Source organism: Cupressus sempervirens, chromosome 3, assembly GCF_028749045.1.
Source record: "Cupressus sempervirens isolate cs-2001-9-10 chromosome 3, ASM2874904v1, whole genome shotgun sequence".
Lineage (NCBI taxonomy): Eukaryota > Viridiplantae > Streptophyta > Pinopsida > Cupressales > Cupressaceae > Cupressus > Cupressus sempervirens.
In genome coordinates this window covers 1010804996-1010830633 of record NC_143120.1, presented here as the reverse complement: position 1 = coordinate 1010830633, position 25638 = coordinate 1010804996, and the positions used below count along the sequence as shown (strand labels likewise).

The 25638-nt window shown below is 36.9% G+C and overlaps 1 protein-coding gene across 1 annotated transcript in view; it reads right to left on the bottom strand.

The window, feature by feature from the left end:
• Window positions 1–25638, bottom strand: part of LOC149570158 (uncharacterized) — a 40256-nt gene that overhangs the window by 1583 nt on the left and 13035 nt on the right. The window lies entirely within an intron of this gene.

Below are 25638 nucleotides of genomic sequence, written 5' to 3'. Positions count from 1 at the left end.
AGTCATAGTGAGATGTAAACTTGATTGGTATTAATGAAAGAAGTGGCAGTTCTCTCATGTCTCATTGTTCTTTACTATCTCTGTTAAATACCTTTATGGCTGTAGTATCCATTAATTCGCTTTACTCGTGGCAGTGAACATTTGGCGTTGTTGCTTGGATGACCTCGAAAAGTGACCGAGTGTGAATGACGAAGCAAAAGCAATGGGCTTGCCAATAGACTATGGTGAGAGTAGCCCCCAAGAGCACGAGGAAGAAAACCTGGAACTCTTTGAAGGTGAACATGAATTGGGATCGGATGTTGTCACGCTAGTAAAGGTGTCCATTGAAACTCATATTAGGTGGGATGCCACACAAAAAAAGGTACAAGAGTGTCATGTGGAGTGCCCTTAGAATGAGTCCTATAATGGATTGGTTGTGCCATCTCCCTTGACTTTTAGTGCAAACCTTCCTTGCCCTCTAGAACCTTTGCGAGAAGGTCAACTGTGAAAACCAAAGGCAACAAATTCTTTGAGACTACCATTCCCGAAGAAAAGAAGCATGCAACGAAACTCATCATAAACAAAATAGGAACTTAACTTTCCGAAGGGAAATAAAAATAAAAAAGAACACGGGAGTGTTACAATTATGTCATACTGGTGACATTATTCTACACAAATAATGAATTAATAAAGAGTGTACTTATATCGTATTTGTTTTATTTGCGCACACGAAGAATTCATGCCAAATTTGTTAGATAAAGATAAAAGTAGAAAAGAACATATAAACGAGAGCGTGACTCTTCAAAGGGCGCTATTGTTACTACAACACTCAAACAAAGGCGGCGATTGATAAGACTCGCAAAGGGACTACCAGAAGAGGTGGTAGAGGGAAACCAAACTGGGGTCGCGAAAGGCGAGGGGTTTGAGAGAGAATATTGCAAGGAGTTCAGAAGAGAACATCGAAAGGAGTTTGGTGAAAAGGAACACTATTGTGTGTACAAAGCAAAGGATTTGATTGAAGAGACTAAAAGCGGAGGATTTTATTGAAGAGACTAAAAGCAGGTTTGGAAACTTAATTCTCACTCCATGCATAGAAGCAAGGGAAACCTGAAGGAATGAAGGAGAGAAAGTTGAGGATTGAGGTGCTTGGGATACTAGTGTAGCCATGAGTTTTGGTGGGATACAAGGGCACGAGAATGGCTCGAATACTTCCAGTTTGGGGGTAGCCAACTTAGGGACATCAACACTGGTGATAACCATAACGGTTATAATGTCACGTAAGCAAAAGTTACCTAAGTTTATAGGTGACGATAGAGAGAAACACGTACAACACTATAAAACATGTGAAACCATTTGGACTGCCAACAGGGTAACGGATAAGGATGAATAGACAAAATAGTTTCCAGTAACATTACATGGGTTGATTATGGAGTGGTACTCTGATGTTGATCAAACAAAAAATTCTGCATGGGGGTCAGATCTCAAAAAGGAATTCCAAACTGAATTCTGACTGCTTCAGGATGATAATGAGATTGTAGCTGAAATCTACAACATGATGTAGACAAAGGATGAAACCATTTGAGCGTAGGACTAACAACTAAAAGAGTTTGTAGGAAAGACGGAGAGCCAACCAGCAGATGGCCCAAAAAAGCACTGGTTTATTGAAGGGTTGAAACCCTCCCTCAAGAGGTAGATGATGATTGTACCTTGACCATCGTACGCTAACGCATACAATAAAATGATCGGCTTAGAAAGTGAGTAAAATGACGAAGAAAAAGAACATATTGTCCGACAACAATGATTCTTCCAATGAGAGTAGTGACGGATAATCTAATAAAAAAAATGCAAGCCCTACATGACATGCCATATATGATGAGAGAGTACAAAACAATGAAGGGTAGCACTAGTAGAAATGAGGATGGTGAATTATGGTGTATGAAATGCAAAGGGCACATGCCCGAAGAAAATGTTCTGCAACATTTCCCAGATAATGAACATTCCACCAAGGAATACCCATATAATATGAAGACACGGAGCCAACAAAGTCTTCTTGACACAAGAACCATCCAACTCAACAACAATGGTGAACACACAACTGACTAACAATATGGCATCATCTAGCGGCTATCAAAACAACTAACAAGGCAAAAAGAACAACAATAATAATAGTAATAATGACAATAACAGTGATCGAAGTCTCATTCAGTATGATGCTAAATGAACATTGATGATACAATGGACATTTTGTCAGAGACTGCCTGAGGAAAGAAACACCACAATTTCTTTCTAGATGGTGTGGTCCGAGAGACCACGAGGATGCAAATTATCTAAAGTTTGTGTGAATTTGTTAAACATTGAAAAGAATAGTACAAAGGAAGGGGTGACAGAAGTGACTCATGGGCAAGTGAAGGTGGCCACATATCTGCATCCCCCTACGGAGAAATAGAGGGTACAGGAAGTGAAGGTTGATATCAAGAAGAAAATGGTGGTCGAGGGGAACGAAATACATGACATAGCAAGTCTTCACTGAGAAGTCAAGCAGCCCAAAACATACTAAGGAAAATGATGTAGACAAAAATTCCAATAAAAATTAAAGACCTACCACAATTACAAACAGCTCTATTATATATGGCACAAGTCCCGAAAGCGTAAAACTATGTTGACCATATGAAAGACTTTGTCGAGCCTTTAAGGACCCGATGTTGTTGGCAGTCAACATAGGTAGACATCAAGTGGTCGAGATGAGTATCCCCGGCACCATCCTAATAGACACCATCATCGGTAGAGGGTCCAGTGTCAGTGTACTGCACGAGGAGACATGGAAGAAGATGGACGACCTACATTGTGGCTGCAGACATTTAATCTCATAGGCGCAAATCAACATGGCATCAAGCCTATCAGGAGACTGATGGCACAAAGGTTAATGATCGACACTCGACCATTCGTTTTAGATTTGGTGGTAATCCCACTTAAGAGGAAGGAGTATAATGCCATTCTTGGAAGGGATTGACTGGTGCAAACGAAGGTGAATTGTCATTTGAAGAGGAATACTCTGTTGATGGACAGGGATGGCAGGAAATTCACGATTGACTTACGCAAATGGTGAGTAAAAGACTTGGTGTCTTCATTTGAGTCAGAATGTGAAGAAAGAATGAATGAGGGGAAGCAACGCATCGAGCCCAATGGGGAAGACATCTTGGAACTGGAGGGATGCTCTAAAGATGACTTAAACTCACTGAATGGACTCTTTTGTTGGCAAATGGAGGATTATGAACTATTCCAATGTAACATGCTCCAAGTGGATGAAGGAGCAAGAAAGGACTCATTCCTACTCAAGTACAGAGTATAAGGAGGCTTGAGTAAGCAAAACTCCAGCCGCCAACTCAACAAATAAAAACCAATTAGATACGAGGAGACCTCACTAAGAATTACAAACCTAGGAGACAACTAATCCCAACAACATCTTGGTAGGGGACAATTTGAACTCTATTTTGAAGGTGGCGACATTCAAAATTTTCCCGAAGTATAAGAACATTTTTGCCTGGACATACAAGGATTTTAAAAGTGCGCCACCAAATTATGCGCTCATTGTATTCCATTGATGCCAACAACAATGCCTGTATGGAAGCATTCATACAGAATGAACAAGAATTGGATGTGGGCATCATCATTCAATCGCAAACAAGCAAATGGGTGTACCCCATTGTTATTTCCTTAAACAAAGAGGCAAACCAGATTCAAATGTGTGGACTTTAGATGCCTGAATGCATAAAATTCCCACTCCTAATACCCTTCAGGAACAACATCCTAGAGGAGGTACATTTCATGAACCATGTTATTAAGTTGCTCACTACAGAGTTTAAAATTTTCTACTCTCTCTAGCCCCTACCATCCAAGAGGAAATAGCCAAGCAGAGGCTACTAATAAATATATTGGCGTTTGTAGATTATAAGTATTCTAGAGTCGAAGGGGAGGACTCGGTAGAGAGACTAACATTGATGTTGTGAGCCTATCAAACAACAAACAAAGCCACTATGGGTCAAGCGCCATTTCAATTAATGTACGGGCAAGAGGCTAATGTACCAATAGAATTCATGGTGACAAACTTGCTAATATAAACATTAAGAGTTTGAAAGAGAGGTAACATGCCCTAATGGAATTGTGGTCGACAAATGTAGCTCAACAACAAAGGAACATCTAGCATGATAAACATCTCAGGCAAATGAGGTTTACACCTGAACAACTAGTGTTAAAGTACAATGGGTGAAATGAGATAAAGTCGAGAAGATTTAGTACGGGGAGTTTCGAAGAACGAGGCAGTTAAATTGTGGATGCTAGACAAAAGGGAGATTCTTGACACGTGAATGGGTCAAAGCTAAAATTGTACTTTGAATGGAGAAGGCCAAGAGGGCGACATGCATAATCAAATAGATTAGGAGAAAACAAAGGGAACTGTCACCATACAATACCCCTCATCATATGGTGGGACCATACGCTCGGCCACCAAAGGTGAGCCCAAACTCACCACATGTCAAGTCGTACGACAAAGGGTGTGGGCAGATGCTCGTGAGCATTAACCACCGAACAGCAAAGCACTTGACAGATGGTTGAATACCGGCACCATAATGTACCATTATAGAAAGACGTGTGATAAACAAATACTTGGACAACATTTTCTAGAAGAATATGAAAGGAATACCCAACACAAATATTGAAGCCACGACCAAACATTAAAGTCGCATGGTATACCCCACAACAAAGACAGATATTGCCAAGAGAATAGGAAGTCTATACGTAGGGGTGATTCAAGAGCAAAGCCAGGATTGGAGGAAAAATGAGAAGAACCCTAACCATTTTCCCCCTTTTGACAAAACAACAAAGTAAGACAGTTATTGATGGATTCGACAAGAAAAAGAAGTTGGAAAGCTTACTTGCAGTCACAATCAAGCAGCTCTAACATGGCTAAGAATATAGGAGTTCTACCATCAAGTGTCACAATTGCAGGCAAGGTGCTTGTGAGTGTTAGTGGCAAGAAGAAAATCAGATTAAAGGTTCAAATAGTTGCTCCTCTAAAAGACGCAATGGCACCTCAAACTATTGTATTTGAGGGTTTGTATGGCTTGGAGTGCCAAAAATGGTGGCAACATAGTTCTTATGACAATATGATAAAGAAAAGCCTACTAAGAGTAGAAGTTCAATGGGCCATTCAGAAGTCCATCTTTTGCGTTTGCGACTCCAAGGGTCCCCTCCGAGTAATGATAGAGACGTTTGAAAGGTTTTCAAGGACAAGCACATTTCTGTATTTGGGGTGTTACTTGAAGGTTTCATTCAACGTCACCGAGTGCACTTTGAAGGTTTCTTTGGCATACTTGGGAGCTAAGATACCAATGCTTGGCAGTTTGGCCAGGTGTGGGTGCAAATGCACGAGGATGTGTGGATGCTTTTGGAAGCATCATGGAGGTGGGCAAGAAGCATGGCTTTTGCTTGTGGGTGCTCGCAGGATGCTTGGGAAAGCATCAGTCAAGCATTCGGGTGAATCCACAGGGCATCCAAACTTTTTAGGCACCAAATCACGTAAGTGACAATAAAACATGTGTTAAAATGATTTTTTTAATTATATTTTGTCTCCTTTTTGCCCCAAAACCTTAAAACAGCCCTAATATAGGCCATTCATTGCTCATTCCTCTCATTTTGTTTGCAGTTGGGCTCTCTTCTCATTTGGTCTCCATTTTGGCATTTTGCATATGTTAATTGCTATGGAATGGCTTATTTTTCATTTTGTATATTTCTTACATTTCTTTGCATACATAAATTATATGTATAGTATATATATAGTTTTTATTTATTTTTAAATATATATATTTATATATGGATGCACCCAAATGCATCCAAAATCTCCAAAAAAAAATCCACGCATCAACACCTCGCACCCGCATAAGCATCAAAACCAGCGTCAGTGACTTAGCTTGGGAGATATGGAACAAAGCTTGATATCAAGGCGAGGAAGATGACAAGGGAAGTGAAGGAATACTGGACTAAAATGGTATCCAAAGTTCTCACAATGGCAGAGATAGACTCAGTGGTGAAGGCATCAAAAGGGCAAGGGATGAAGAAGTCCTTCGTTGCAGAAGGGGCTTAGTGATGCATGATGGATTTGGTGAAGACTAGATGGATAGGGTCGAGTCGCGCCTCAGACATAACCCTCCCTCAAATTGTATTTGATGAATGGACTCATGAACAACATTGTGTGATTGGGCAACACTGTTGATGGAGAGGATGTTGGAGTTAATGATACTGCAGCACAAAATATTCTACATGTCGCATTATGCCAAAGGGCTATTCCTGGATACCACAGGGATGCGAATTCCACTCAACCGGCTCAAGGTGCATCCTTGTACATGGTACAATAGATATATCAGTTGGGCATACAACTTCACATGATCAAAAAAGGACTTCAATCAGAGCCTCACTTAAGAGTCCTTCAAGAATTGTTGAAAATAATCATCCAATCAATCAAATTGTGCAAGAGGACAGAACTAGAGCAACAAGAAGGAATGTGAATTAAAATGAAGATGACATTTCTTTGTAGTCCACAATTGAACCAAAAAGCTTTGAAGAGGCAGCAGACAACAAGTCTTGAGTAGCTACTATGAAGGAAGAGTTAGATCAGATTCAAAAGAGTAAAACTGAGGAACTTGTCCCAAGGCCTAAGGGCAAAAATGTGACTGGCGCAATTCAAGAATAAATGGTATAGAGATGGCCAAGTAGTGAGAAACAAGGCTAAGTTAGTATGTAAGGGATATACCTAGGTAGACAATATTGATTTCAATGAACATTTGCTCATGTTGCTCATCTAGAAACAATCAAAATGTCTTAAGCTATTGGTTCCTTTAAAGGTTTTTAAGTTTTCCAAACAAATGTCAGTTCTGTCTTTTTAAATTGTAATCTGTATGAAGACGTTTATGTAAAACAGCCTGGTGGATTTGTATTATCATTAAATTAGAAGTATGTGTGTAAGCTGAAAAAGGCCCTTCATCGTCTCAAACTAATATGGGAGATAGATGTATTCATCAAAGCAAATGAAAGCTCCTTATATAGATTTACAAAGACAATGCCTATATTATGAAACAATCGTAAACTGAAGACAAAAATAGAAACTACCTAATAAAGTAAAAACTAAGATGGCCATTCATAAAACATTACAATATTCCAATACCCTCCCTATATAGATTTACAAAGACAACGTCTCTATTATGAAACAATCATGAACTAAGGATAAAATAGAAACTACCTAACAAAGTAAAAACTAAGATGACCACTTATAAAACTACAATATTCTATTACCCTCCCTTAATGGTCATCATCTAACTAGCCTACAGAAGACTAGACATGTCTTGCGATCATAAATTCTTCAAAACTTCATGTTGTTGTTAAGATCCTCCCATCTCCAAAATGTTAATGACCAAGAGTAGCAAAGTTTGTCCAGAAATAATAGATAAGGTTGCCTATTCTTCAGAATGCTCTGAACAAAAGACAAGAGTTTGCCACTGAGATGAGCCTACCAATAACCCTCCCAAAATATGCAAAACTCCTGACCAAAAATCATCACAAAACAACCAAAAGTTGGATACCAAAGTTGCCCCGCCTTGTAACCCAAGACACTCGCCAAGAGCAGCTGCAATGATTTTGAGGGAAATTTAGAAAACCCTCCAAACTTTTGCAGAAAAGCATGATGCCTCAAAACAAACTGCAAAAAATCACAAATTTTGAGGAAAATTTGGCTAAACCCCAAATTACAAATCATCATTTTTCAGAAAAAAGGGTAAAACCCCACAAAGGAATTCCATCCAAGTTTGCAAATTACATAATCAAGAAACAACTTTTGAGAATAAAATCAAAAAACCAAACAAGTAGATGGCACAAAATCCAAGACATGGATCAGCATACAAAACATTTTATTTAAGGAAAAATAGTAAAACCTTTCTAGAAATCAGAGAGCCCTTCTTGATAGGAATAAACCCTTAATTTCTGAGGAAAATATTATAAACCCAAAATAAAATAAAATACAAGGGGCAAAATTATTAAAACCCACCAGAAATGTTTTTAAGGAAAAATTGTGAAAACCCATCAAAAAAAATTATGAAAACCCATTAGAAATTTTGTAGCGGAAAAAATTATGAAAATGCATCAAAGAAACCTTCATTCAGTTAAACACGAGACTTCAAGTGATAATCAACATATGCAAGTAACATGCAACTCACAAAAAACACATGCAAGTAAATGCAACCCTAAAAAATTAGACTTTTGCTCAAACTAGGAAATTGCGCAAACAATACTCTCAACCAGGCTTGCAATTTTCAAATATAAATTCAAAGACAAACCACACAATTTTCATAAAATTCCTTCAATGATTCTTATTTTAAAAGAATCGAAAAACAAATTTCTCGCAAAAAATTTCAGATCAGAAGATGCTCAAATTGTTCTTAATCAATCACCCAAATTTTATGAGTCTCATTGACCCGACTTCCATTTGCTTGGTCTGTAACGCTGGATCGTTAAATACAACAGCAAGGATTTAGAAGAGGCATGGAAGACAACTACCTATATGTGAAAGAGGAAGGTAACATATGTTGACTCTAGTTGTTTATGTTGATGACCTAATATTTGGTAGTAATTGTGAACAGATGTGTAAGGTTTTTGTTACCAACATGAAGATAGAGTTTGAAATGTCTATGTTGGGAGAGTTATCCTTTCTCCTTGGGCTGCAAATTCATCAATCTAAGATATTTTTATTCCTCAAACAAAGTATATTAGGGAAATTCTTAAAAGGTTTAAAATGGAAGATTATAATCTTGTAGGCACTCCTATGGTGATTGGCTGTAAACTCAGTAAAGATGCCAAGTCTTTGAATGCTACTCAGACATGGTAAGGTCTATGATAGATATTAGATGCAACATTTTGCAAGTTATTTGTTATGTTGCTGGATTTCAAGCCGCTCCTAAGGATACCCATGGTCGGGCAGTTAAGACGATCTTCAAGTATCTTAAGGGCACTATGGATTATGGTTTGCGATATAGCAAAGACAATCATTTTACACTTACAGCCTATACTGATGCAGATTGGGGCGGTTCAGTTGATGACAAAAAGAGCACAAGTAGTGGTGCTTTTTTTCTTAGGTCTTGTGTCTTGGTTAGGTAAAAAACAAGCTTCTGCTTCATTATGTACGGCAGAAGCAAAGTATATTGCAGTTATGTTTTGTTGTACACAGCTCCCCTAGATGAAGCAAACACTAAAAGATATAGAGTAAGAAATTTCTATATCTATCTTTTGTGACAATGCGAGGATCATTAACATTTCTAAGTTATGCATTCTAGGACCAGGCACATTCCTGTTATGCATCATTTTTTGAGAGAACATGTTACTGATCACCAAATTAGGTTAGAATATGTTTCAACTAAAGAGCATATTAGAGATTTGTTTACCAAGTCTTTGCAAAGAGATGCTTTTGAACATTTGAGACTAAATTTCAGAGTTATTCCACTCCATCATTGAATTGTAAATTGGACTCAGGGGAGTGTTTATTGTCACATTTTATGCCCTGTTTCAGTTATACAAGTTGGCTTCAATAATGTAAATTGGTTTCAGTTATGCAGGTTGGTTTCAGACATTGATGTCAGAGAGGAAGAAATAAGTTAGGGGAAGCAGATTTGTATGAGCTGTCCTTTGTTTCAGATTGGTCCCGAAGGGGTTGTCATCAATGACAAGGGGGGATATTGTTGAGTACATAGTTCAAAATAGCACCAATATATCGGCAATATAGCATTTTCTCGTGAGAAAATATGAGTTTTAATCGCCAGATTTTGGTGCCGAGAAGTTGGTAAAATCTCGGCGCAAAGTTGGCCAATTATCAGCGAAGTTCACAAGTTATCGCAGGTTGAATGCCTGTAAATACCCACACCCAGAAAAAAGGCAGTCCATTGTGTTTTTTGCAGCTTTGAGCTTCTTGGGTGGAGGAGAAGGGTTTAGGAGGATAAACTAAGGGCCTGTTTGACAGCGGGAATATAAGTGGAACAGGCATATGTAAATTCTTAAAATTTTGAATTCTCTGTTTGGGAGCACCAAATCGGAGTTGCGAATACGAATAAGTATTCCAATTTTGGCCCAAAAATGAGCATTTGCAATTCTATCTAAATAGGTGGAATTGGAATACATATTCCTATTCCAATTTTATTTATTTTAGACATAAATTTTTGAGTATGTGAATTCCCCATCAAATTCTGACTGAACCAAACAAGAACAGGAATGTGTATCCCCATTTTCTATTCTAGAATAACTATTCCAGAATAACAATTCCAATTCCCATATTTCTATTCCCACAGCCAAACAGACCAGTGTTTGACAGTGATTTAAAGCGATTTCCAATCAATAAGGAGTGGATTCGATGCTATTTTCAAGCAAATCTGGATTCAAAAGTAAGTTTCTTAATTTTTTGTTCTTTTGAGTCAAGAATTGCTTTGTCTTGCCATACTTGCATAGCTTGCATCTAACTTAATTAAGACTCTAGGAATACCATTTCTAATGTTCTCTAATAAGTTTTAAAGTATAATGACAAAGATTTAACACCATGTTTGTGCAATTTTTCCAAAAAAACAATTTTTTCTCAATAATTTCATAACCTAATACAATTTTTTGTTTTATTATTTGAATTTTCAGCTTGTGTTTAAACTTATTTGATGTTTTAGTCTAATATAGTTTGTTCCTAAATATGTTTATTAATTTGATTGTGCTAATCACCATTATTAGTTTGATTGTGCTAAAACAATTACCATGATTTATAATGAAATGATGTGGGTTATGACCAGGTATCTCAGTCACCTTTGATGAAGAAGAAGATGCACTTGAGGGGATAGTGGGCTCTCTTAGTGGCCCATGGATCTGCGCACAGGCTGCACCTACCTGTGGCAGGCCCTTAGGATTAGCTTCCACATCCACTAGTTCTAGTAAACCACAAAACTCTTCTATTGATGGTTATTTTGTGCATAGAAACACACCTGGAGCACAACCATCACTGGAGGGTACTGGATGGAACCATGATGTGCATCAGCAACTTGACATTCAATGTGCTGATTTTTGGTTTTTTAACAACCTCTCCTTTAATGTTGCAGCAAGTATTTGTAGCAAAATGTGATTGAAGTGTGTTTGGGATTACTTGAACCATATTATTGTCATTCTAAACTTTTGACAGAGCAAAGAAGAATTCATGGTGGTGATAATTATTTGGAAGAAGTAAGACTTTGGTAACAGCGCTACAGTCTTCGAAACAAATTATAGTAATTTGGTAATCGTACAATAAACTTTGAAACAAATTTATTTACACTTGTGTGACAACTGAGTATGGAGCGTTTGGCTAGCAAATAGGCTAGTGTAAGGAAAGAGTGGGCAGCTATGTGTTTTTCTAGAATCATTGACTCTTTTAAAGTTTGGACAATGTTTCTTTTTAGAATTAGCAGGGCTATTACTATTAAAGGTAGAATCAACTATTTAGGAGGTTCTTTTTTGTGGGGACATAGTCAAATTTATTATTGCTGATCAGTACTGTTATTTTTTGGCACATTCTATATGCAAGAAAAAGGTTGGAGAGCCAGAAAATTCAAGTATATGAATGGGCCATTTCAGAAGTTATTTATCAGATTCCAATAGTCATGCATTATCCTGAAAAATACATATTCTTTGTTTTCCATAAAATACGTAGTTGAGATTGGCTGTGCATATTAGTGGATTGAATTGGACCCATTTTAAGATGATGAATGCTGTTTGTGGCATTAAGCTTTTGGAGCAGTCTAGTTGTGTGTACAAAGCAGCAGTTCTGCATGAATTTATGGGTGTTGTACATTTTTGGAAGTATATTTTTTTATGGCTGTGTGAAGGATTTCAGAGACTTGCACATATGAGATTTAGCTGCAATCCAGGTTTATGTTATGAGGTGCTTTTCTCATAAAGTGTTGGAGTTGGAGCTTTCTTTTTGAAATATAGAGGTGAAGCTGTATTTCAAATTTGTTTGGTGCTGTGAAAATTTTCTGGGTGAGAAGATTTGTAGCTAAGGATTTTGAAGAAGTCATTTTGTTTTGTGTAAGCATCATGTATTTTTGTTTCATAGTTGTGTATAAATTTTTATCAATAGCATGTTATTTTCAAATATAGGAAATGGGCAGTGGTAAAGAATCAATGATCATGGAATGGTTTTTTATTTATGGTTGTTAGCTATATGTGTGGTGTTAACAAAAGATAGTGGTGCTTCGAATAGGGTTGGTGCCCTGTAAGAGCTGGTGCCCTCTGGAAATTGGTTGTTCTTTTCTATTCTAAGTTGGTGCCCGTTTATGTTAGTAAAAGCTCTTTGATATCGTGGTTTTTCAACCAAAAGGGTTTTCCATGAGAAATCTTGTGCTTGTTTTTTGTGGTTGCTCTTTTCATGTATCATTCAGTTAATTGGTTTTAAAGGATTTGAACAGCAACCCCTGCCCCCTCCCCCCACCCTCTCAGTATTTCTTGTGTGCTTCACAGTTCAGGCATGACTTTAGACTTTACCACTCCAACTATGCTCAAGAAAGTATCATCTACAAGTGATGTCTAAAAGCTTCTAATCTTGTTGAGGTAGACTGGACTCAATTGATCTTACAACAAAAACAAAAGGTAATCATTTTTTAAGTAATGTCATGCAGAATTAGCCTTGTCAGATGACAAGAGAAAAATTCACTAGCGTTGAGGAGACAAAACTGAGGTTGTAAGAGCTGGAGAAGATCAAGCGTGCAGCTTGTTAATGTTTAGCACAGAAAATAATGATAAACGGCAATAAGAAAAGTAAATAAAATTGCACAAAAGACACTGTGATTTTATCCTAGGGAAATCCTTCCACTTGAAGGAAAAAACCCAGAGCCACACCACGAAAATTATCACTTTTATTGATAAGAAAACGTTCAAATACAATGCTTTCCACTGAATAGGATATATATAAAAAATCAAGAAACTCTTCATCTCTCAACTGAAGGTCTCTTCAATTTCTAAAAACAAGTCTTTTCATATTTCCAAACGCATGGCTCTTCGCATCATGCATGACAGACATTTCTTCATACAATATTATCTTAAATAAATATATTCTCCAACTGTAAACACAACAGATAGGTATTATCTCATTTTCAACATATAGCAAAGCAGAGATAAGGATCCTATTGCAGCTGCAATCTGCAACACTCCCTCTTAACAAGAGAGAGATCTTTAGTATCACAGGCACACATAGCTGCAATCAAAGATGGCAATGATAAATCACATCACATGAAATCATGTTATCTCAGAATTGCATTATTCACCATAGTTAGTCCATAAGCACATAAAATTAAAGTCATGGAGTCACGTGCATAACTTCCACCATGCCCATTCACAGAGGACGGTCCACCATACCTGCAAAGAATGGAAAGAGGGCATTCACCTCTCACTTCTCCCATAATAGAATGCATTTCCACCACGCCTACTTGCAGAGGGTGCTACAAGGGATTTCACCTCAGACTTCTCCCAAAAAAGAATGCATGTCCACCATACCTACTCATGGAGGGTGATACGAGGACTTTCACCTTAGACTTCTCCCAGAGAAGAATGCATTTCAAGGGATTGCACCTCAAACAATGTGTAAGAATGGTTGAGATTCTCTCTCAACTAAGAATCCCTCTCAGCAAAGACAACTTTGATTACCAAAATAAGATAGCTGATTCCAATTGTTTTACTATCACATAAGCCTACAAAGGGTTAGACATCTCCTACTATCACGCAACCTCCCTCTAAAGCTGAATATACTTGCTCTGAGTAATCTGTATCATCAATTCAATCCCAAAACTACAAGTGACATCCTCATGTTCGTGAATTTCACTAATGCGTCCTACAATGAGGAGAGGGTAATATAATTTATAAAATCAATCTATCACCAAGAGATATATAGAGGTTAATGCTCCAAGAAAACACTATTCCCAGTGTTGTTAACACAATTCAAGATTAATACTTATCTCTTTGTAGTACAATTTTGCAATGCAATAATTTAAGAAATAGAAATAGTAATTTTTTCAAAAATGCCAACAGAAGGAGGAAAACAACATTCCCACATAAAGTTAAGGAACCATAACACCTGTAATATTAGCAGCAATTCCCTTTTCGCACTTCCTTCAACGGCGGCAATAGTTAGTAGACATGTCATTCTTGGCCACACCTGTCACACAGAAGCATCACTTCTTTGTGTTGCCCACTCTCACTACGCACATATTTGATCTTCCACCTTCACTTTTGTTTTCTTTGACATCAATTCATAAGATAAAGAACAGTATTATGTGTTATGAAAAAAAGAATACATCAGAGAGTTTGTGACATTGATCCAATCATCTATAGGAATTCTACAAATGCTTGTAACTCACGAGTTGAAACTCCTCCATCTGAGTTGAAACACTTAGAGGTTGGTAATGAATAGAATCTACAATGAGAAATAAAAAATAAATATTGAAACCTTTGATCATGAAGAATAAAAATATTGAAGAATTCTATATCACACCCAATGTCACACAAATCATCGGCAAATGAGTTACACACTAGAAATATGACTGAAGACTCCTATCATACCCAACACCATACAACTCCTCTACAAATGAATGATTCCAAAAAAAATCCAATCGAGAAGAGAAAAGAAGATACGCAACTAAAAACGGGTTCAAAAAAAGATACAAAAGTTTCAAACACAAAAATGAATGGAGATAAAGTGACAAAACTGAAGAAACGTCAAGATATCAAAAGGCAACTACAAAGTGACCGATGCCTAAATTGAAGCGACAAGATTCAAAAACTAACAATATAAAAACATACTACAATTGAAGATAATCCTCTTTAAAAAAATTAACAAATTCTGAGAGCGGGAGTAAGTCGGACAAAAGCGGAGAGAATAACTAACAACGATTCTTTAAATCAATAGCCAATCAACTGTATCAAACGTCAGAGATAGAAGAAATAATCAGCAATGCTGGACAAATAAATTGACTTGTCATTACATCCACGGCATCATGACGACAAGTTGAGATGAACAACCTTCGTGGCTCAGCCATACTTCTTCAGAAAGATACGGCGATTTCTATAAGGTCCTGATCTCCCTTCCTGCTAAGCCGCCTCAGAAAGTGACGTAAGTGACGAAGCAGGTGAAAGAAGGAAGCCACCTTGGATGAGTGAGAAAGGCCCTACGGAGCTATTTTGTCAGTAAGGTCCCTTTATCTTTCACTTCATTTATAGTCCACTAGATCTCTGCCGACTCTAGCAACTCCTATGCAATACCCAATGAATAACTTTCGATTTCTGTAATTACTCTCAGCAGGAGATACTTGCTCCAAAGGCCCTTCAACAACATGTGGATAGCTTAGAACAACATTTACCAATATGACAATATTCAGAGCAAGTCTGGCTATTGAAATCGAAGCATTGTGTTGATGCCCCACTTTACATCCAATCAAGCGCTAAAACAAAGCATTTTGCAACAAAACCCCTAGAATTAGCAATGCCTTGGAATTCACATTATCAGACACCAAAACCCCAAAGTGAGCATTGTCAGACTGCAAAACACTAGAACTATCATCATTGGGATCCAAATGCTTTTTTTGACAGTTTTCATGCCTTTCACCTTTATGGTAGAGAGACACCATAGAACCTCCAAAGATGGATCTTCAACTTCCTCCAACAAAATTTGTGAAAACCTTTCATGATAATTTATTGAGGCATCTATTGTTCCATCACGGAATTTGTTGAGAAAAGCATCCACATGACTTCTGAGGTGACTTCTTTTCTTTAACTTTTGCTCCTCATAAGAACACAAGGCCGAATTTGAGTACAAGGGGTGCCCAGGAAATTGAATTGATGGAGGCATCGTGCATGGTGGAGACTTGAATCTGTGGCCACTAGTTCCCCTGTAGACTACCCTCATGCCAAAAGATTATGCGACGATTATAAAACAAGAGGCAAGCAAAGCTTTGAACTTCGAATGTGCCCAAGCAAGCTAACAAACAAGGCCTTGGTGATTGCAAAGAGTGGTGAGTGGAGAGAGTGAAGCAAAGCCACAGAGACCATAAATTTTGATGCTTCGATCTAAGGAGTAGGTGGCCATGCACTTCCCACAGTAATCAATGTGGAATGTAACAAAGAGGTCCGGAGAGATTTTTAAAAATTAAAGATAGTATAGAAACAACATATATAGAAAGCATTTCTCATGAATCTACCAAAACATTAACACTCCTTTATTATTGATATCAAACCTAGCTTAGATACCATGTTAATGTTAATCCGAAAAAAAAAAAAAAAAACAACAACAATAAGAAAAGTAAATAGAATTGAACAAAAGACAACAATTTTATCCCGGTAAAACCTTCCCTCTTGAAGGGAAAAACCCAACCACGCTGAAAAAATTATCACTTTTATTGATAAGAAAATAATCAAATACAATGCTTTCAACTAAATACAATATATATAAAGAATTGAGAGATTCTTCATCTCACAACTGAAAGTCTCTTCAATTTCTAAAAACAAGTCTTTCCATATTTACAAATGCATGCCTCTTCGTGTATTATCCCTAATCGGATATTTGCTGATTTCTCTTTTTGAATATATTCAGAATTAAACACTTACAGGTGTATTACGAACATAGTAGAAACCAATAGAAATTCCAACAGATATTTGACTAGCTTCTTGAATATAACATTCAAACTCAGGTATAGGCAAATGGAATACAATACTGTAATAAAACTAGAAGATTCTCCACAAGAATATTACCTGTTATTTCATAATAACATTCAAGATGTTGAGCATATAACCATGTCTTACAAACCAGTAAGATAAAACCAGCAAACTCTTATAACTCCTTAAAATACGTTATTGCATTATACAACAGCAATACAATAACCAGTACAAAAAACCAATCTTAAATACAAATTAACAGTCATATTGGAATGCTAGAATAAGAACTCATAAGCGCAAATGAAACACCTAAACTAATGTTTCCTGGGAAAATGGATTTGCATCCACTATCTGCCAGCACATGAGGCTACGTCCTCAAACTAGTTGAAAGTTGAAGCTTTCTGAAAAACTCTCACAAGAGAGAAGGTTCAATTGAATCATAAATCAAAGCATGCCCAGCAATGAACCTCTTTCCCCTTTTAATACACAAACTAAGACTCTTTGACTCCCCTCTGGCCTTCATCCTATTCCCCTGTGACTTCAACTTCTCTCTGATAATACGTCTTATTCCTCCTTGACTTTTTGCCCTTTCTATAACATTAAATTGACCTTTTAATATTTTAAGTCTATAAAGGTCAATTTTAACATTATATAAAATAAGACTTCAATATTTCTAATGTCCCAAAACGGGATGTTACAAATCTCTCCTCCTTAAAATTGCTTGTCCTCAAGCAATCAGTACCAGGATCCCATACGAATCTGCAGGCAGCATTGTAGTTCAAACTGAAAACAATTTCAGCCACACTGCGAAGCCAGATGTCTCTCTGCATTCTATCTCTCAATTGAATCCCTGGATCCCGTATAACTCTCTAAAAAAATTCAGCACCTGTAAACTGAATAACTCTGATCATCATTGATACTAATGAATCCAACCTCAAACTAAATAGAATCACAACAAGGTCCCCAACAAGCCAAAAATACATATGATCAACACCCAGATCCCAAACCTTGTTGTCATAACTAGCCAATATGATAAGATAGAAATGTATCAATGAACTATGCATAACCCAGTAGATGAAGACAACCGACCCAAATAGATGATGCAATAAACAAGCCACTCAAAAACTGAGTGTAACACCTTGGGCGTAACAAATACCAAACTGTCATCTTCAGTTTGGAGAATCTCCAAGTACATAGTTACTATGAATAAGAATGAAGCTAGAAAGCATTCCCTATGATCAACACATAACTTTCCCCAATACTACACCAAAAACTACCCAAAGGCTGATGTATGCAATCCAACCAACTCTTGTATGGTCTAAAATCAGAAACCCTACTAGGACTGATCCAATGACCCATATTCATTACTAGGAATCATACTAGGCTCTCATATTCTGAAATCAGAATCGTCCTCTTCATGATAGTCCAAAGGAGAGTCCTCGTTTATCTCAAAAAGAGGATTCTCGAAAATCCAATCAGCATCTACTTCAAACACAAAGTTATCGATAAGCTGAATGTGATCTGAAACTTTGGTACTTGGTCTTTTAGGACAACTATCCAAGTCATAAGTTTGCTGAATGCTATCAAGCTCGTCAATGACTTTTCTTTAAAACTCTTGCTTCACCTTACCCTCATGTTCCCCAGAGTGATTCGTGATCCTAATCTGATTTTCTACTTACTGAAAGAAAATCCGAGCATCATTTAATGTTTCTTGTGTTTCCTTAAGCTCTCTATTGAGTTCCTCAATCTCATTCCTTTCTTTATTTAGCTGATCAACATGTGTTTCAGCAACCTTAAGAAGGTTATCCCTGTCGGAAAGCAAATACAAATATTCTGATTTCATAGTTTCAAGGGCTGTTTTGACCACTTGCAAATCGGAAACAAGTCATTCTTCTTCCACTCCCTTTTGAACCTTCATGTAGAGATCCTCAACCATCTTGTGAGTGTTGTCGTAACATACCAAAGATGCCACAACCATTTCTTCGTTAACCTTCAACTGGTTTCTAAATGCATGTATTTCATTATCATGTTGATACATCTCATCGTCCGGTAGGGTCATCTTGAATTGTTCCTCTGAATTTCTGTCATGGACGTAGGATATATATGGTTCATCACACAAAATTTCCAATCTGCTATTGCCTTGTGTGCAACCATCTATATTGACCTATTCGTCAAGGTTAATCTCCCATTCACCAACATAGAAACTTACACCCTGCGTAACATCAATTTCTAAATCATGAGAAGGCTGTAAATCAATGGTGGTTGATAGTTCTTCTTTCTCAAGACTATCTATTAGAAGATTTTTGACCTGCTGGAAATTCCTCATACACATATTTGCCCTAGTCTTTTGCAAGGAGATCCTGAGCCAATTCCAAATACTTTCTTTTTGCCATATCCATTTTGTTTTGCTGCTCCAGAGGAAAATCCACGTAATCACTGAATGGTAAAACATTCTGAATTTGGGCAAGAAGTTTTTGATACTCCTTGTGAATGTTGAGTATTTTTGTTCTTATATCTGCTGATTTTGGCACCCACAGTCCAGAGTATTCAGCCCTTTCCGTATCTCTTTTTGTGTCTTCGTGTTTTGGACTACACCATCTACATTCATCAAATTCTAGGCTACCATCTCTAATCTCTTTTACATTATTATTACTTCTTGGTATCAAACTTCTTGTATTTACTTGTCTCTTGGAGTAACTATAAAATTCTCGCTTTTCCCCATATTAATCAGATGAAGTCTACATAAGCTTAGTTTTTTGGAACTTGCTTGGGCTAGCATACCTAGCTGATATGAACTCTAAATCTTTGTCAACTAGCACTTCCTTTTCAGAGAGCATGTTTGGATTCTCCTATGTCCATTTTCTGCAGTATGAGCCCATCTTGAATGTCTGCTTTGCAATGGCATTGTATCAGACTGGTGCAACATTTTTTTGTCACTAACATCTTCCTCATTTTCTGAGGTGTCATCTACAATTGAGCCTCTTTTTGCCTTCCTTGTAATGGTAACGGTTGATTCCTCAAAAAGGCGCAACCCACCAACAACCTTTTGTACTGTAACTCTCATTTATAAATCATATCCTTCTATACCAATAGAAACAGCTTGACCTACAATCTTCTGGAACAAATGACCACAAATGTCTTTATGAGCAGCATTGACTACTTTTTGTGGGATGCAAAGCAGTAATCTCAAGCGTAGTAATGTAGCCACATCTTCCTCACATAAATCACCATCCGCCACACATTGCTGAAGTTTTTGCCTATATATATCTTCATGCACTTCACTGGCTTTCTGTAGATCAAAATGCATGTCATCATAGAGGCATTGAAGAAAAACTGCTTTGCTAGGTGCAACCTCCAAATCGCCTCCACTTACAACCTGAGAAAGCCACAATCTACTTAGTTTCATGATTGCCTAAACCAGATGTATCCTTTAATTGGTTCAATACTGCAAACTTTTTATCCTCAATATGGCCAGCGGATAATGCTCCAGTTAGATCACTCTGAACAGCTGCCTCAACTCATCCATCTTGTGATCATGATCATACTCACCATCTATCACAGAAAAGGTCCAATCCCAGGCTGAAAGTGTTCACTGTTTGCATGTTGTGACAAAGTTGTGAGAGTATGATTGTATGCCAAAATTTCATCAAGCTCCTCAGCCACACTTGTTGATGATCCCTTGTAATTTCTCTCGGACTCCTTGCCTTGGTCTAACCGTCATCCACCACCCGACTATCACTACTCCGAATGGGGGTACAACTATGTGAGCCTACAATGGAAAAGGGATGGGTGTTGGTCTGCAAATATCCTCGCTCCATGCTAACCTATTGACGGTGTGATACAAGGTGGCCCCCGTCTTAGTTCCACTGAAAAACTAGTTCACGTGATGTATTACCATTTCTTCCCCGGATATGGGAAAGGTGTATTTGAAAGCTTATGACAAACATGTCCTTCCACAATTGTAGATGATAACCGTTCTTTGGATTCTTCTATGCAAATTCTTCCTTACTAATTTATATGGTGAGACTCCGCTCTAAAACATTGATCGCTTTAGGTATTCCCGTGAAGAAGGGACTCACTGATTCCCTTTAATTATGGAGTGAAAGTAAAGCGTCTTTGTCTTTCCTTGTCAGTTACAATTTCTACTAACACCTGTTTGCAACTCTGTCGAATCGGAAAATGTAACTCCCCACCAGAAAACGGCTCTTGTCTCCTAACTTGAATGATAAGCAATTAGCAAGAGAGACAGTTTCTATCTTACCAGTGTGGTAGCTGTGCCGAAAATGCAGATGAGAAGATAAGCCATCTTTATGCATTAAAGTTTGGTTACAGCAGTACTGGAAGACATGTAATCCAGTGTGCCTAGGTGTTGGAAATTACTGTGCATTAACGGTTTCTTCCATCACTAAAGAAAACGATGGTATCAAATGTGGCCCAATAATTTTTGTTGCACATAAGTTCTCCAATATAGTAGAATGTGGAGGCTCAACACTTATTATCGCAGTTACCCAACTATCGTATCCGTCCAATAAAAAGGAATACTCGTCTTTGTATTTACCATGAGCTCTGGCAACCTACTAATACTCCAGTCTCTGTTGCCACTTCTGTAAGAAAAGCCAATTTTGAAATCACCTATGACTATCGTCATTCACAAAATGTTTTCCCATAACATTTAAGGAGTCCTATTGTTCTCACGCCCTGTATGCATCGAGTTGTGCTTACCGTCTGGCTCAAAAACTCTTAAAATATTATCAGCTTCAATATTCCCTAATTATCTCCACTCTACATTACCCTATTCCTCAAGTATTAAGATCTCCAACGATTATTTCCCAGCCAATTCTTATTCAAGATTCCTCTGTTAATGAAAATCAATTGACGGCAATGTTATATTAATGCCTCTAAGACCTTTTGATCACTACAGCGAAGAACAAGACCTGCAAATATTGCCGCATTATTCCATTCCCGACAAGCTGGCAACAAATTCACTAATTCTTCTTTCTCCACCCATAAGTAATGAAGGGGGCAATATCGACTCTAGATTGTGAATATCAAAATATAAGAAGAGATCACAGCCTGCCTATACTGATCCTAATGTAACCAAGGAAGAAGTCGTCCTATTCTCCACATTTTAGAATAAAGTATCACTGCCCTTCTATTTTGATAGTTTTGATATCGATGAGGACAGAAATATGAACAGCTTTCACTTCCATGCGAGTGCTCGGTAAGCTAGAGATTAACAATATTTTGAGGTTGATTTCCTTGTCCACATATGTTCACCAGGGACACTCGGATACTTGGCAATAAAACATTCAAAACATCTACTACCCTGAGATAATATATTCAAAAGATAAAGCTTTTTCTCTTTCGAAAAGAAATTCAATGTAACCCTTTCCAGAAATCTACCCAGGCCGTTATAAATGCCACTGTTATTAAACACCTTACAGGCTTGCAAGACCTTTAGCTCTAATACCACTGTATTATCCCTAACCGGATATTTGCTGATTTCTCTTTTTGAATATATTCAGAATTAAACACCTGCAGGTGTATTATGAACACAGTAGAAACCAATAGCATTTCCCACAGATATTTGACTAGCTTCTTCTTGAATATAACATTCAAACTTAGGTATAGGCAAATGGAATACAATACTATAATGAAACTAGAAGTTTCTCCACAAGAATATAACCCGTTATTTCACAATAACATTCAAGATGTCGAGCATATAACCATGTGTTACAAACCAGTAACATAAAACCAGCAAACTCTTATAACTCCTTAAAATACGTTATTGCATTATACAACAATACAATAACCAATACAAAAAACCAATCTTAAATACAGATTAACAGTCAGATTGGAATACTAGAATAAGAACCTATAAGTGCAAATGAAACACCTAAACTGATATTTCCCGAGACAATGGGTTTGCGTCCACTGTCTGCCAGCACGAGGGGCTACGTCCTCAAACTAGCCGAAAGCTGAAGCTTTTTGAAAAACTCTCACAAGAGAGAAGGTTGAACTGAATCATAAATCAAACCATGCCCAGCAATGAGCCTCTTTCCCTTTTTAATACACAAAGTAAGACTCTTCGACTCGCCTCTAGCCTTCTTCCTATTCGCTTGTGACTCTTCAACTTCTCTCTAATAATTCATCATATTCCTCCTTGACCTTTTGCACTTTTTATAACATTAAATTGACCCTTTAATATTTCGAGTCTTATGTCTCAGAGTCAATTTTAACATTATATAAAATAAGACTTCAATATTTCTAATGTCCCAAAAGGGGATATTACACTTTGCATGATGCATGGTACATTTTTTATATACAATAAATATCTTCTCCAACTGTAAACACAATATATAGGTATTATCTCATTTTCGACATATAGCAAAACCAGAGATAAAGATCTCTATTGCAGCTACAATCTTCAACATAGCTTACTACAATGTCCCCATCTTTTAGGTGAGAATTAATCAAATTGATTTTTATTAAGTTGTCAAAAGTAAACAAAATATTCAAACTATGACATAATATTTATTAATTTAATTAAATAATAATAATATAATATTATAATGTGACTTCAATAAACATGTCTCCAATTATTTTGAGTCAGTTCATCTTCTAGATGATTCTTGAAGATCTCTAGATGCTCCCTATATTAGACGTGCTTTTGAATTTGACAAATGATTTATGATTTTTGGAGACAAAACCTTTTAAGAGTTTGATTACGGATTATACGAAAATTGATGCGTAACAGAAACTTTCCTCTAGGGTTCCAACCAAAATAACGAGAATCAGAATCAAATCGAAATCGAATAAGAATCGGCAAGGCCGAATCAAATTGTGAATCAGCCATGAATCGCCCATGAAATAGCTATGAATCGAAAAATTTAAAAAAACCTTTTAAATTTAGAGATTTTAACAATTTAAAACTTACTTCATGCACTCTTTATTGAATATAACTTAAAAACACTATAACATCATCAAATAAAAGTTAAAACTTAACATACATAAACATGGAACATAAATGATAAATCCATCACATATGTAACAATGTTACATGTGAAATGTAAATTGTAGGCTAGCTGAAGTAAATAGAAATCATATGATCATAATGATTCAAATCATAGAATGTATGTAAGATGAAGATCCATAAGACATCAAATCATAAATGTATGTAAGAATCTAAGATGAAGATCCATAAAAACAAAAGAGGAAAGGCCAAAAAGAAAACAAAAAAAAATGTGTTTTATTAAAAAATTAAGTCCACTTAAAGCCCTGTCATGCGGCCGATTCATGGAGCAGATTCAGGCAATTTTTTCCATGGCAAAAAATTGCTTGAGCTGATTCACGACTCAAAAGAAATCACCCAGCTTGAATCAAATCGTGAAACCGCGATTCTAGGAACTATGCTTCCAACACACAAAACTCAAAAAAATGTAAACACATGGAAAGAGTCTTTGCATTCAAACTACTGTATAGATTGCAACAAATAAATACAATTACATCCTCGTAAAATTTACAAAGCTGGCTTGTCCATAATCTTTTCTCTCTCGCTTTCTACTTAGTATCATATATACTTATCCTCTTCTCAGCACACTTAATATGTCTTCCTCTATTTGGTAGGGCTCATACTTGACACCATAGATCAAGATACCACAAATATTTCTGCAATAAGTTTGACTATCATGAGGAGATTTACAACACAAGAAGTTACGTAACTTTCTCAAAAGAAAATATCACAAAAAATCCAAAATATCACGAAGGAACTGGCAAAATATCAACCATAACTTGATGTTTTATCACAAGTCAGAAACTTATCACCAGCAGATGCGTATACATAGCTACGGCCCAAAAAAGGGCAAAACATAACTTTTTTATTGCAAAAACAGGTTGGAGAGGAAACGGTGAACTATTTGATATTGTACTTGTAATTGCTTATAGTTTTACAAAGACAATTTTCTACTTTTAGTTTGCTTCAAAGTTCAAACTATCAAACTATGGCTACCCGCCATTAGCATTCCACAAGAGGATGTGTGTGTGTGTGTGTGTGTAGATCAGTTTGTTTGGTTTGATTAATCATTTACTGACTCGTTATATGCATCTCCTTATTGAATTTTGCAAAAAAATGTATTTCTAATTGAATTCAAGCAATATTTAAAGTTCTTGATATTTTCGCAATAAGTTTTCAACTTCTCTCCGATAATTTTTTACCCTCGATGATACATTGTCAATAACGATAATTGAACTTTGTTAAGCACCATCAAGGCCTTACTCTATTTCCCACGTAGTTGCTCCCGAGCACTGTTAATAAAAGCAACCTATGCAGTCACCTTAGTTGTCCCTCTACACATCCTTTACATTCATTTCGCATTGCTCATGTGGTTCTTTTTGGGTGATTCACCATATGCTTCTTGTAATTAGAAACAGCCTTCTCGTATGCTTTAGGCAGCCAAGACCAACCTGCCTGCCTCCTCACACTACCCTCTATTATTTTATATGCAGCTTTTTAAAACTACATTATCTTTCATTACTTACATAACTCAAGATCCTTCTCCTTTGTGTGTTACTGAAAACTTCCTCTATGATTTCACGAATCTGAACTCTCCCTTGCCAACATTTGAATAACTGCCCATTTCTAAATGCTAGCAAAACTTGCAGACTGCATAGCTACATCTGCCAGTTGGATTTGCTTGAAAGTTCATAATACCTTTTCAAAACAATTCTATTTGTGTATGGTCTACAATCATTGCATTTCATGAGATGATATCTCTTTGCAGCATTCTGTAAACAATTAAGGTGTGTTTAGTCTATACTTCCACATTTTGCAGACATGTCTTTCAGGGCAGTTGCACAACATCTGACAAAATTTGATGGAGGTCCAAGTCCTATTCCAAAGTTCCATATTTGCTTACA